The sequence below is a fragment of the Enhydra lutris genome, unplaced genomic scaffold (assembly GCF_002288905.1).
Source record: "Enhydra lutris kenyoni isolate GAN:26980312 unplaced genomic scaffold, ASM228890v2 scaffoldscaffold4, whole genome shotgun sequence".
NCBI lineage: Eukaryota > Metazoa > Chordata > Mammalia > Carnivora > Mustelidae > Enhydra > Enhydra lutris.
The window spans coordinates 33,850,359-33,861,477 of record NW_019154088.1 but is presented as its reverse complement, the minus strand read 5'-3'; positions in this window follow the sequence as shown (position 1 = coordinate 33,861,477).

Below are 11,119 nucleotides of genomic sequence, written 5' to 3'. Positions count from 1 at the left end.
TTTTCAAATTTTCCACTGAAATTCCTGAGTGATCCCTGCCTGTTCCTGCAGTAGAGGCCAGAGGCTCAAAGACACATTGGCACGTCTGGCATTTCCTTCATTCAACACATATTTATGGAGCGCCCCTGGCTCGGCCTAGCTTCCAGAGTTCCAGCAGAGCCTGGAGTCACTCCAGGGGCAAGGTTGATGCATTTTCAAATGTCTGCCCAGCCCTCCTTGGCCTCGGGAGCCCGGGACCGGCAGCAAGAAGCTGGAAGCCCGGCGGGCTGTGGGGAAGGGGGCTATGGCCAGTGGAGGCCTTGTGACATGCATGGGGCAGGGGAGGCCCTCAGTGTCCTGGGCAGCAGGTTCCTCAAAAGCAAAACCACTTGAAACACATCGTGTGGGACAGCTGAGGCCCCTGTGGCCGGCCCCCAACAGCCCAGGAGGTTTCTGTTGTGGAAAGCCCCGGCCAGCAAGGGCAGCTGCTGACTGGAGATGCCCAGAGATGTGTCTCTGCCACACACCTGCACAGTGCCCAGGGTGGCTAAGGGCAAGGGGCTTAGGGAACAAGGAAGACAAGGAGGTGACTCTGGGGACACGGCCACTCTAAGGGGCACCCCTGTGTTCCTGGACCCAGCCCAAAGTTCAAGTCTCCCCATCTTGGCTCTGTTCCCCTTTTCTTCTGTCCTGGGCTCTGGCCTCTTCCCCAGGGAGGGCAGGCCGGGAGGCTCCACTGCCCCAAGGAGCTGCCAGCCAGCTGGAGAAGGCAGGGGCTTGGCAGGCACACAGTGTTGCCTCTGTGGGAGCAGCAAGGCTAATGATATTCAGCTGGCGGCAGCAGTGGCCGGGAGTTTCCCAGCCTGCTTGCCTTGCCTCCTTCTGTGTGGTAAACACTGCGGGGAGGTGTGGGGACAGAGGGTGGGGAGGTGTGGGCAGGAGCCCAAGTCAGGCCTTGAAGGAGAGCCAGGTGGGACAGCCCAGCCCAATGCTGGCTCCAGTTAGGAGCCTGACTTGGAATCCCTGGATGCGGGGGCCAGCTCAGCATCCCCAGGGTCCAGGGACCTATGGAGGGGTTCTAAGTTTCACCCAGGAGGGATACGGTAGAACCCAAATGGGATGGAACGCTGGGGGAAGGCCCAGAGAAGAAGCTTGGAGAATGTACTGTGTCTGCCTTTTCCTTTTCCTACAAATCTTGGGGACTTTCCTGGGGTCAAGGCTGCTGTGTACAAGCATGCAGGTGTGGGCCAAGGCAGGAGTGGGGACTAACCCGGGTGAGGCTGGGTTGTGTCCATCTGGATGACAGGTCACCCTTTCCCACCTCACCCAAAGGCCCTGTGCTGGCTGGTGTCTGGTGCCCACCAGGCCAGGGTCAGAGGGAACTGTTCATCAGAGATGAGCCTGTACATTGGGGTAGCGGCTGGCCTCAGGAGCCCTTCCGCAGGAGGTGGGGTAATGCTCTCAGAACTGGGCATCAGACCCGGACATCATGGCATCAGGCGGCCCAGGAGGGGCCCGCAGGTCTGTGCAGTAGCATTAGGCCCCCTGACTGAGAAAGCCCAGACCCCTTTCCTCCTCCCCAGATCGTTTGCTTCCACATCCTTCCCTGCCTGTGTTTGAACTTTTGCCACAGTAGCAGAGTCACCTCTAAACCAATCAGATTTCATCACCAGTGGCGTGAGTCACATGGCAGCAGGGTGGGCAGGGAGCCCATGGAAACGGAGGCTAGGAGCAGGCATGAAAAACAGAGACCAGGAGATGAAATTTCCTGTCAAGGGGGTACCTGGAGGCAGGAGCAATGATTTAATTTCATGTCTATTACATAATTCATAAGAATGTCTGGATTTACACAAAGTAATCTCAAAGCCCTGACCCCTGTAGTCAGCAAACATTCCCCGAACACCCCCTGGGTCTCCCTCAGCTGTTTCTGAAGCCTCAGTAAGGAAGCAACAGCACCGTATTGCCCTTCACGTTCTAGTGGGTAAGACGGACCCAAAGAGCATGAATAAAATAATTACAAATTGCAGTAAGCACCAGGGAGCAAACAGCACCCTGAAGTGGAGATCGACGGGCCTACGCGAGTGTCGAGGGTGTGACTGATCTGGTCTCACTTTGCTTCTGAAATAAGATCACAGAACACCCCCCCCAAATCATCATCCAGGTAGAATAAGCAACGAATGACCTCCAGACCACAGAGCCAAGGGCAAAGAACCCACTCGCCTGTGCATGGCAGCGGCTCCCAGAGGCGCTGACAGGAGGCCTATGAGAGCCGTGCCATCCCCCATCCCCTCGCAGGAGAGGGAGAGATCAGGTCTCTGTCACAGGGGCAGGAAAGAGTCACAGAAAAGGTGATGGAAGTGAGGTTGGTTGTGAAAGATGAATTCAAATGTGCAGGTCAGCATGGGAGGCGTGGAGGAGGGGAAGGGAGGAGGTGGGCGTGCTGAAGTGGGGTGCAGTGGGCACCCTGAGGAGAGAGCCCTGAGGCCTCTGCCCCGGGGGGGTTAGACCGCACCCAAGGAAAGGATACATTCCCAGCCCTCTGGGGTGCCTCCCCCTCCTGCCGCCTCTCTGGCTCCGGTGGGGTTTTCCCAGGCTGTCAGCCTGGCTAGAGTCCATGGGGCAAGGTCCAGGCAGGGTTACAGGGTGGGGGACTCTAGGGAGGGGCCCTCCAGCAGGACAGGCTGCTTCTCCTCAGGCCCAGCACTCATTCCTCTGCAGAGAGCACCAGGATATGGAGAAATGCTGCCTTTACTGAGTATTGGGCCACGAACTCAGAAATCCAGGGAGGGAGGAGCTGGCTAGAGAAGAGGAAACAGGCTTTGGATGGAGGTGCCCCTGGTCTGGGTCTGCCCAGAGTATGCAGGGCAATGGTTCTCAAACTTGCGGGTACAAAGTTGCCTGGGGGTAGAAGGTCCTGTCGGCATGAAGACTCCGTGTCCTTCCTTCTTCCTTTCCTGGAATTTGGGCCTGTATGGCACGGAAGACACCAGGAGGCTGGGAATCGGTGGCTCACTATGGAACATGGTAGCTCCAGAGACCCCAGGCCTTTTCCTTTGATCCATACCAGCCCCCCTGCCCTATTCCACCACAAGGTCTTAGGTCAGGGGGCCTTCTTGCTGGCATTCGCACCTGCTCTATCCCTGCTCCACCAAAGCAATGCTAGAGCCTCAAGGGCCCCCTCCCACCTATTTTCAATAATAATTTTTCCACCAGAAAAACAGCCTGAACAAAGCAAACATGAGGATTTGAGGTGGCCTCAGTCTGGGACTCCAAACCTGCAATGCATTTTACCTTCACAAAAGTCCTTGACTCCCCCTTCCCCCCCCCCCCGCCCCCCCTTCACTCACAGCTTATGGTGACGTTGTCAGTGAACAAAGATGAGTATTCCACAAGAAATTCTTGAAACCACCAAGCAGCAGAGAGATCTCACAGCTGCTGAGAGCCTGGAAGCAGCAAAGCATTACTTAATTCTTTGCCCACCCCCACAGCTGTGCAGGCAGGGGTGGGCATCCTAGTTGGGAAGGTCAGAGGGGATGGAGAGACCCAAGGCAGACCTCAGGCAGGGCATAGGTGCTGCCCTCAACTGGCCGCCTCTCTCCTGGGTCAGAGGATGACGGAGCAGAAGCTCGCGGAGATTGCCTGGGAGCAGATGGGCCTCGTTGCACAAACTTTAGGGCCTCAATTAAGACTTACTCACCTGCAACCCACTGCTTCCTAAATCTTTAACTGCAGCCCGGGGAAGGGGGTGGGGGAAGCTGCCCTTAAGGCCCTTGTTGGGAGGCTAGGCAGAAGGAGGCCTATGTTAGGACTTAACCAAACTGTACCAGTCTTTCAAGATCCTTTGTGGGAGGCATAGCTTTTGCCCTGATAATTCTCTCCCCTTCCCAGCCTCAATCCTAGCTCTGGCCAGGAGCCTGTGGCTTTTCATCCCATGAGAGCTGCCAGGGTGGAGGTTAAGGGGGGCTGGCCTGCCCAAAGAGGAGACAGGCCCCAGAGCCCCAAACTCCTCCCTAGCTTCTGCCTGGTGAGATCCACATCGCTGACCACAATGAATACATTCAGCAGCCTAATACCTTCCCACGTGAGCAAATTCTACTTTGAAATCCTAAGGCAATGGTACTTTGACTTGCTTCTTGTTGGGCTTTTTCCTCGTTTGGCCTACATTCTAATTTGGAGGGTTCAGTGTGAGAATGGGAAAGCTTTGCTTGCCTTTTTTTTTTTTTTTTTTTTAAGGTGAATTCTGCATTTTATCTTTAAAATTTTACTTATTTGAGAGAGCATAAACTGGAAGAGGGAGAGAGAGAAGCAGAACTCCCCACCACCACCCTGCTCCCCTCCCCTGCTGAGCAGGCAGCCCAACGCAGGGGCGTGACCTGAGCCCAAGGCTCTTAACCAACTGAGCCACCCAGGTGCCCCTGCCTTCTTATTCTTAACTGCCCTTGTCTGCTCCCTCCCACCTGTCAGTCCCAGGCCATTCCAGAAACCTGAGCCCATTCATACCTATGTCTTCTATGGGCCTCGAGGGAGGCTCTGGGCTCCCTTTTGTAAATGCCCAATGCTGGAACTTGGGAGCTGTGAGAACAGGATGAACCGTGCTGGCTTTCACAAACAAGGCTGCGTGTTCTGGGCAACAGCTGCCTAGGTAACCAGGAAGACTCCATGGCCGTTAAGTTCCCCTGGACAGGGCAATGAGTTGAAACGAATCAGAGATAAAGGCTAACCATGAACATAAACTTTATACAAACCATTTTTATGTATTAAACCAACAAAAAGGACCTCAGAGCCCCAGAGGGTTTTGTGTTCTCTGTCTTGGTCTCTGCCCTCTTAACAAAGCTGAAGCTTTGTCTGCTCCCCTGTGGCCCTGCAGAGAGTTGTTGATCCCGTGCGGGTGGCTGCAGAGGGCACTGAGGGACGCAGGCCTGCCTCGTCCTCCTTTCCGAGATCTCTCGGAGACAGACACTGCAATTGCCTGAGCAATCCCAGGAGCACATTTGCATTATTTTGTGGCAACAGGCAAATTTCCTGGAGGGGGTTTTTGGAAGAGCTGGGAGCCTTCCAGAGAGAAAGCTGAAGGAAACAGGAGAGCAGGAGGCCAGAAAGAAACAGGCCTGGGCAGAGGCAGAGGCCGCAGACAGCCAGGGGGGAAACGCAGCTTGGCCTGAGCATGGGGCTGAAGGATCTCTGGGGCTCTGAATCCCTCCTCCACCCTCCTGAGCTGCTGAGGGAGAAGCCTGGTCCTGAGCAGGCCCAGGCACTGCCCTACCACACATGCTGACCCGCAGAAAAGCTTGCCCAACCCAGGCCTTTGTCAGCGGCAGGGGGCTGATCTCTCTAAGGAAGAGCCAGCCAGGTTGGAAGATGGGAAATCCCCACAGTGCTCCCGCACGTGAGGCATCGGCAGGGGTGGGGGCGCCGGGGGCACCAGGCTCTGCTGGTACCTTCACTGAGAGGGGGAGGAGCCCCGTTTCTGGGGTTGGCAGGGCAGCCGAGGGGGCAAGGGCAGCTGGACAACTTCAAGAAGGGAATGGAGACCTGGCCTTTGACCTTCCCTTTTGTTCCTGAGTCCTGGGAACAGGCCTGACTCTGGGCTTCATGTTCACGGCCTCTGGGTGGGACTGGCAGGCCATTAGGAAATGAGAGAAGACAGACCCATTTTCTGAATCTAAAGAAGGTCCAACCATGATCCAGAATGGGCTGGGAATCTGAAAAACAAAACAAAACAAAACAACAACAACAAAAGGCCATATCGGTTTAAAGAAATCAAGCAGCGTTCCACAAGCATGTAAGTCACTATTAAAGGTCAGATGCAGACACTTTAAGGTTCAACCAATCCTGATGACTATCAGGCATTGCTGGGCCTTGGGCCTTGAGGAAAAACCCCCCTAGAACCCCTTCTGTGTGGTGGCACAGTTCACAGAGACACTCATTCAGTCCTTGGTCAGGAAGGGCCCCGTGAGCGGGAGGATATGCGTGATGCCTTACAGAGCAACATCGAAATACTCCTGACCTATGTGCTCTCTCATTTTCCTCCGAGAAGCCAGGCTAGGGAGGCTGTTCCAAGGCCCTGGGGATGTCGGTGTTTTCCGTCTCGTCTGTCTACAGAGTGGGAAGCTCAGGTTCCCTCTACTTCAGAAGGATGAGAAGGATCGAGGTGTCAGGGGGTGTGTCCCCACTGTGGGGAGGTTTCTGGAGGCCGGGCGAAGGGAAGAAGGAAGGAAGCCATGAAAGCTAGGACTTCCCCACCTCAGTGTGGCTCCAGTCACCTGATAAGTAAGTCGCTTTTTTAGCTAACCTATAGTTTCCTATAGGTGATAAAGCCACGAGAAGGTTGCAAAACTCCTCCCACACGAGCAGGCTTCAAGAAGCCGTGCTCTTTCCACAAGGATATGAAGGGAAGGCAGAAGGGTCCTGCACTTTCTGTACAGGCCGGCTCGCTTCAGGACCTCCGAGCATGGCCCAAAGCTACAGGGAGGAACTCGGGGAGCACCGAGAATTTCTGTCTCTCCTCCCCGCTCTTCTGGCCTCCTGGGGTTCCTCCACCTCTGCCTCTCCCTCCCTAACTGGCCTTGACTCACACACTCCCTGGGTGAGGCACCTGCCCTCTCGCCTCCCAACTGTTTCACCATCATCCTCAGGCAACCCGTGGTGAGGAGCCCCTGGGAAGGCAGGATCTGGGTAGAGGCCAGGGACCCGACAGCCCTGTGCTGGGGCCAGCTAACCCAGGACCATCAGGCTCTTGAGGTCTCTGCAGGCCCCAAGTGGTGGAGGTGCGAGGAGATCTGAGCCCAGGTTCTCCTCAGAACTCCAGGGGACTGCTTGGACTCATGCAGGGGTCAGAAGCTGCTTACTTCCTGATGCCATCTTGTGGGCTCCTCCAGGACTAGAAGACTCTAGCCAGAACAGCACTGGCCTTAAAGGTCAGGGAACTACTCCCCCCACCCCACCCCCATGGGGAAAAGTCACAGCCTGTGGAGGGCATGAGTACGCAAGCAATGGAGGTTCCCCGGAAAGAAACTCTTCACCCAGAAAGAAGTGGGAGGTTGGCTCCCAGGGTGAACCACGAGCCTCGTGTTAGTGACATCGGCCAGAGCTGCCTGGCTCTGGCCGAGGAGAGAGGCTGTTCACCTGCAGGCTGGCTCCTGCCCTGCCCACCCCACTACCTGGGTGAAGACATTCCCAGAAAGTCCTCTTTTGGAAGGTCACGGTGTTTTAGAAACTGGAAAGCAGTTCAGAACCATTCTGCAAGAGCTACGCTACCCCTGTGGATGGATGGCCTCTACCATTCTTTTCAGCACTTTTCATGTCATCTATCCTCACGGTATCCCTTCTGAGATGGATCCCATGATGGTATCATTTCACGGAAGAGAAAATTGAGGCTATAAATAACTCAGCTGTGGGTCAAGAATTCAGCGAGGATCTCTGTTGGAGAGTTGAGATCCCCAGCACTTGAATCTAACAGAGAGAAGTCCCCTCACCCCACCCCACTAGTTGGCCCCGGTCACTGCAGGTGTCTCCTTGGGGCCCCGGCCTGAAATGGAGGAAATGCAGTTTGCTCTGTTGCCTGGTGTCGTGTTCCTGTGACCCCCTCCATGGAAAGCACGCCCCCTCTAAGACCATCAGCTCCCCCCGACTTGTGTAAGGGGGGCCTTGTCCTGGGGTTTTTCAGAAATGTGAAATCAGCCGTGAGCACCTGAAGCTCTTCCTGCTTCAGAAGAAAGTGCACAACGCTCTGTTTTACAATGATGTTTGGTTTTTTTAAGAACACAGAGAAAAAGAAAAGAAAAAACCCCAGAAGGGATCTCCACGTAGTTTGTGGTAGGAAAGGAGCGCACTAAGCTTATGACAAATGAGAGTTTTTAGACGCATCTTCTCACCGATCGCGGGCAGGTTGCTGCTGGTCCTGGGGTGGGGGTGGGTGTCTCAACAAAGCCCATCTGGAATGGGGCCCAGAGGCTGGCTCGGCACAAATGCCTTCGTGCCCGACCTGCTTCTATGAAGGGGCAAACCCCTACCTACCCTGCTGGATGGAGACAGGATGCAAAGCTGTCACAAATGTCTCAGTGACAGCTGGCTGGAGGAAGCTGCTCTGAAAGAGGGAAGCGAGGGCCCAAAGCCTGAGCCCCTGGAGAGAGTGAGCCCATGTTGCCTTGTTCCTCGCTGTGTCCCCGGGCCAGAAACCTGGGTCTGGCTTGTAGAAAGGCTCAAAAATAGTTGCTGAGAAATAAGAAGAACCAAGAGAACTTTCCCTATGTTTTCAGGAGATGTTGCAATGTCGTGACCCCGGGGCCTCACTGAAGCCCCGGTTCTCAGGGGGCTGCCGGGCACAGAGGCACAGAGAAGCTGGCAGGCCACTCCAAGGCCCTCCACAAGGCTCTACAACCCTTCTAGTAGGATTGATGAGCTAGTTTTTTGGAGGGGGTGATTTTGTTCTGTTGCGTCCATCCAAGACTTAGAGCTTGACCACGGTCACTTAAATGCCAGCAGAGCCATCCTCGCAGAAGCTTTCCTGCCTTCCCTCTCGGGGAGAACTTCTATGAGCCCCCAAAACACCGGCCCACCAGGCCCCTGGAGTCAGCCCAAGCAGGAAGGCCCCAGGTATGCTTGACCCCTGTCAAACCTAGCTCAGACTGTGGTTATCAGCTAAAGAGCTGGGACCCACTAATAACCCAGGTTCCGCCTCCATCCCTGGAAAACCCCAGCTTGGCCAGGCACTCTGCGACTGTTAGCTGGGGCTCCCCCCGATTCATCCCTACTCTGCCCAGGGAAACCAGGTCTTTCCTGTTCTTCTTCTGCTTCTCCTTTTCATCTTCATTCCAGCCCCAAGTGGAGGCTTAATCCCTGTAGCTCTGGGTAAAACTGACACGAGCGGGTTCACGCTGAGGTTTACAGGTCGCCTGGTGCAGCATGGCCAGATGTGGATTTCTGTGCGACAGCTGCCTGACGCCTAGAGTCTTCTTGTGGTGACTTTTCCCAAGGGGCATCAAGAGCATCGCCAGGGCTCCGGCAGAACCACTGGCCTTCCGGGATCAGGCCACATTCCCTTCTCCCACCTGCGGTCTTCCTGTATTCCCTTCCTATCTCTGCGGACCTTGAGCCCTTGCCAGGGGAGCCCCAGGCTATGGAGGCTGAAAACTGGGCAGAGAGGGCCTCATTATTGTCAGACATTTGCATTTTTGTCCCCTTGACTGGCCTCAGGGGTCAGAGGTCAGCAGAGGCACACATGACAGGAACCTAAGGCATAGGGGTCACTTCCTGGACACCCTCTTGACTCCCCAGCACTCTTGTAAGCTGCCCACTGGCCAAACCAGGAGTCGAGGGGAGATGAGCCCCAAATACACTGGCCCGTGATCGTGTCGCCTGCAATATATATTCTTGTGCCCCACGAATGCGACAGCCTACAGCTGCTTGCTGACCCGTGGCAGACACCGGGCCTGCTGGGGAGCACCTCCAAATACACGTGTCCAGTGCAGCATCCCCGGGACAGTCATCAGTGGAGTCATCAGGCTTGGCGGCCAGGCTTGCGCTCTTCAAGAAAGTTCCCCCGGTGCTTCTGATGTGAAACCCTGGCCAAGAATAGCTATATAGACATTTCAGTTTAACAATGTTCACCGCACCCCCTCAGGAGATGTGGGCATAGAAAAGTGGTAATACAGAGAATTTGAAACCACACTGAGCTCTTGGTAGAGAGGTCAGTGGGCAAATGGTGCTTTTTGTTACCCAGGCAGCTCTTCTGGAGTCAGAAGCAGGTGCCAGCCCCCGGTGCTTCATCTAGGGCTAAGGCGAGGCAAGTTCCCAGGGCCAGAGGTGAGGTCTGATGGGTAACAGGTGAGCCGGGGGAGACTGGGCACCAGGGAGTTTGGCAGGTTGCTTTTCCCCACGTGCGCTGTGTGTAGCAGAGATGACTGTCCAGGAAGTGTGACACTTCATGCATACTCAGAATTTGGGCCACCTGGGGTAGGGCTTGTCTGTGACCCCAAACTGAGGAAAGCAAGGGCCCCACGTAGAGTTTGAACAAGGGGTCTTGACCAGCACGTGACTAGCTGAGCAAGGCCCCTCTCTGGGTCATGCTCTATAGGCGATGCAAACACTTCAAAAAGGGGTAAGTCTATCCATGCCTTCACGTTGGATATTTTATTGGGGGAATTTGGGCCAATTTGCTCATTAAAAAAAACCTGAAAATTTTGGTCAGGTTTTAAAAATCCATGCTTTCCAGGGTAAGTGTTTAGAATTCAGCACTTAATTTTGCCTGGTTCTAGAAGTAATATATAATCCATTAAAAAAATTTTGGAAAATACATTGAAGGATAAGAAAGGAGAAAAATTATTCATAACCATTTTGGATTATCTCTTGAAATTTTCCCCATGCATTTAAGTAATTAATAACTTTATTTTTTAGAATAGTTTCAGATTTACAGAAAGATTCAGTGGTTGTACCGAGAGTTCCCATAAAACCCCCTCTCCAACCACACGCATACTGGTTTTCCCTATTACGAATATCTTGTATTACCGTGGTACATTTATTACAATTAATGAACCAATAGCGATCATTATTATGAACTTAAGTCCATGGTTTATATAGAGATTCACCCTTTGTGTTGTACCTTTCTACGGGTTTTGACAAATGCATGTCATGCATCTGCCTTTACTGTATCAAACAGTAGTTGGACCCACCCTAAACCTGTCACTGATTTACCCTCCTCCACTCTCCCTCGCCCCCCTGTTCCAAATTCCCAGTAACCACTGATCTTTTTGCTGTCTCAATAGTTTTGTCTTTTCCAGAATGTTTGATAGTTGGAATCACATAGTATGTAGTTTTTCCGAATTGGCTTCTTTCACTTAAAATATGCATTTAAGTTTCCTGCATGTCTTTTCATCCCTTGATATGTCATTTCTTTTCAGAGCTGAATCATAGTCCATTGTCTGGATGTACCACAGTTTGTTTTTCCATCCACTTATTGAAGGATATCTTGCTTCCTCTTTTGGGCAATTATGAATAAAGCTGCTAAAAACACTTGTGTGTCGGCTTTTGTGTGGGTATAAGCTGGATCTTATAGTAAGACAGTGTTTACTTTTATAAGAAACTGCCGAACTGTCTTCCAAAGTCATTCTCACCAGTTCCTGCCACTCTTTGGTTTAAAAAA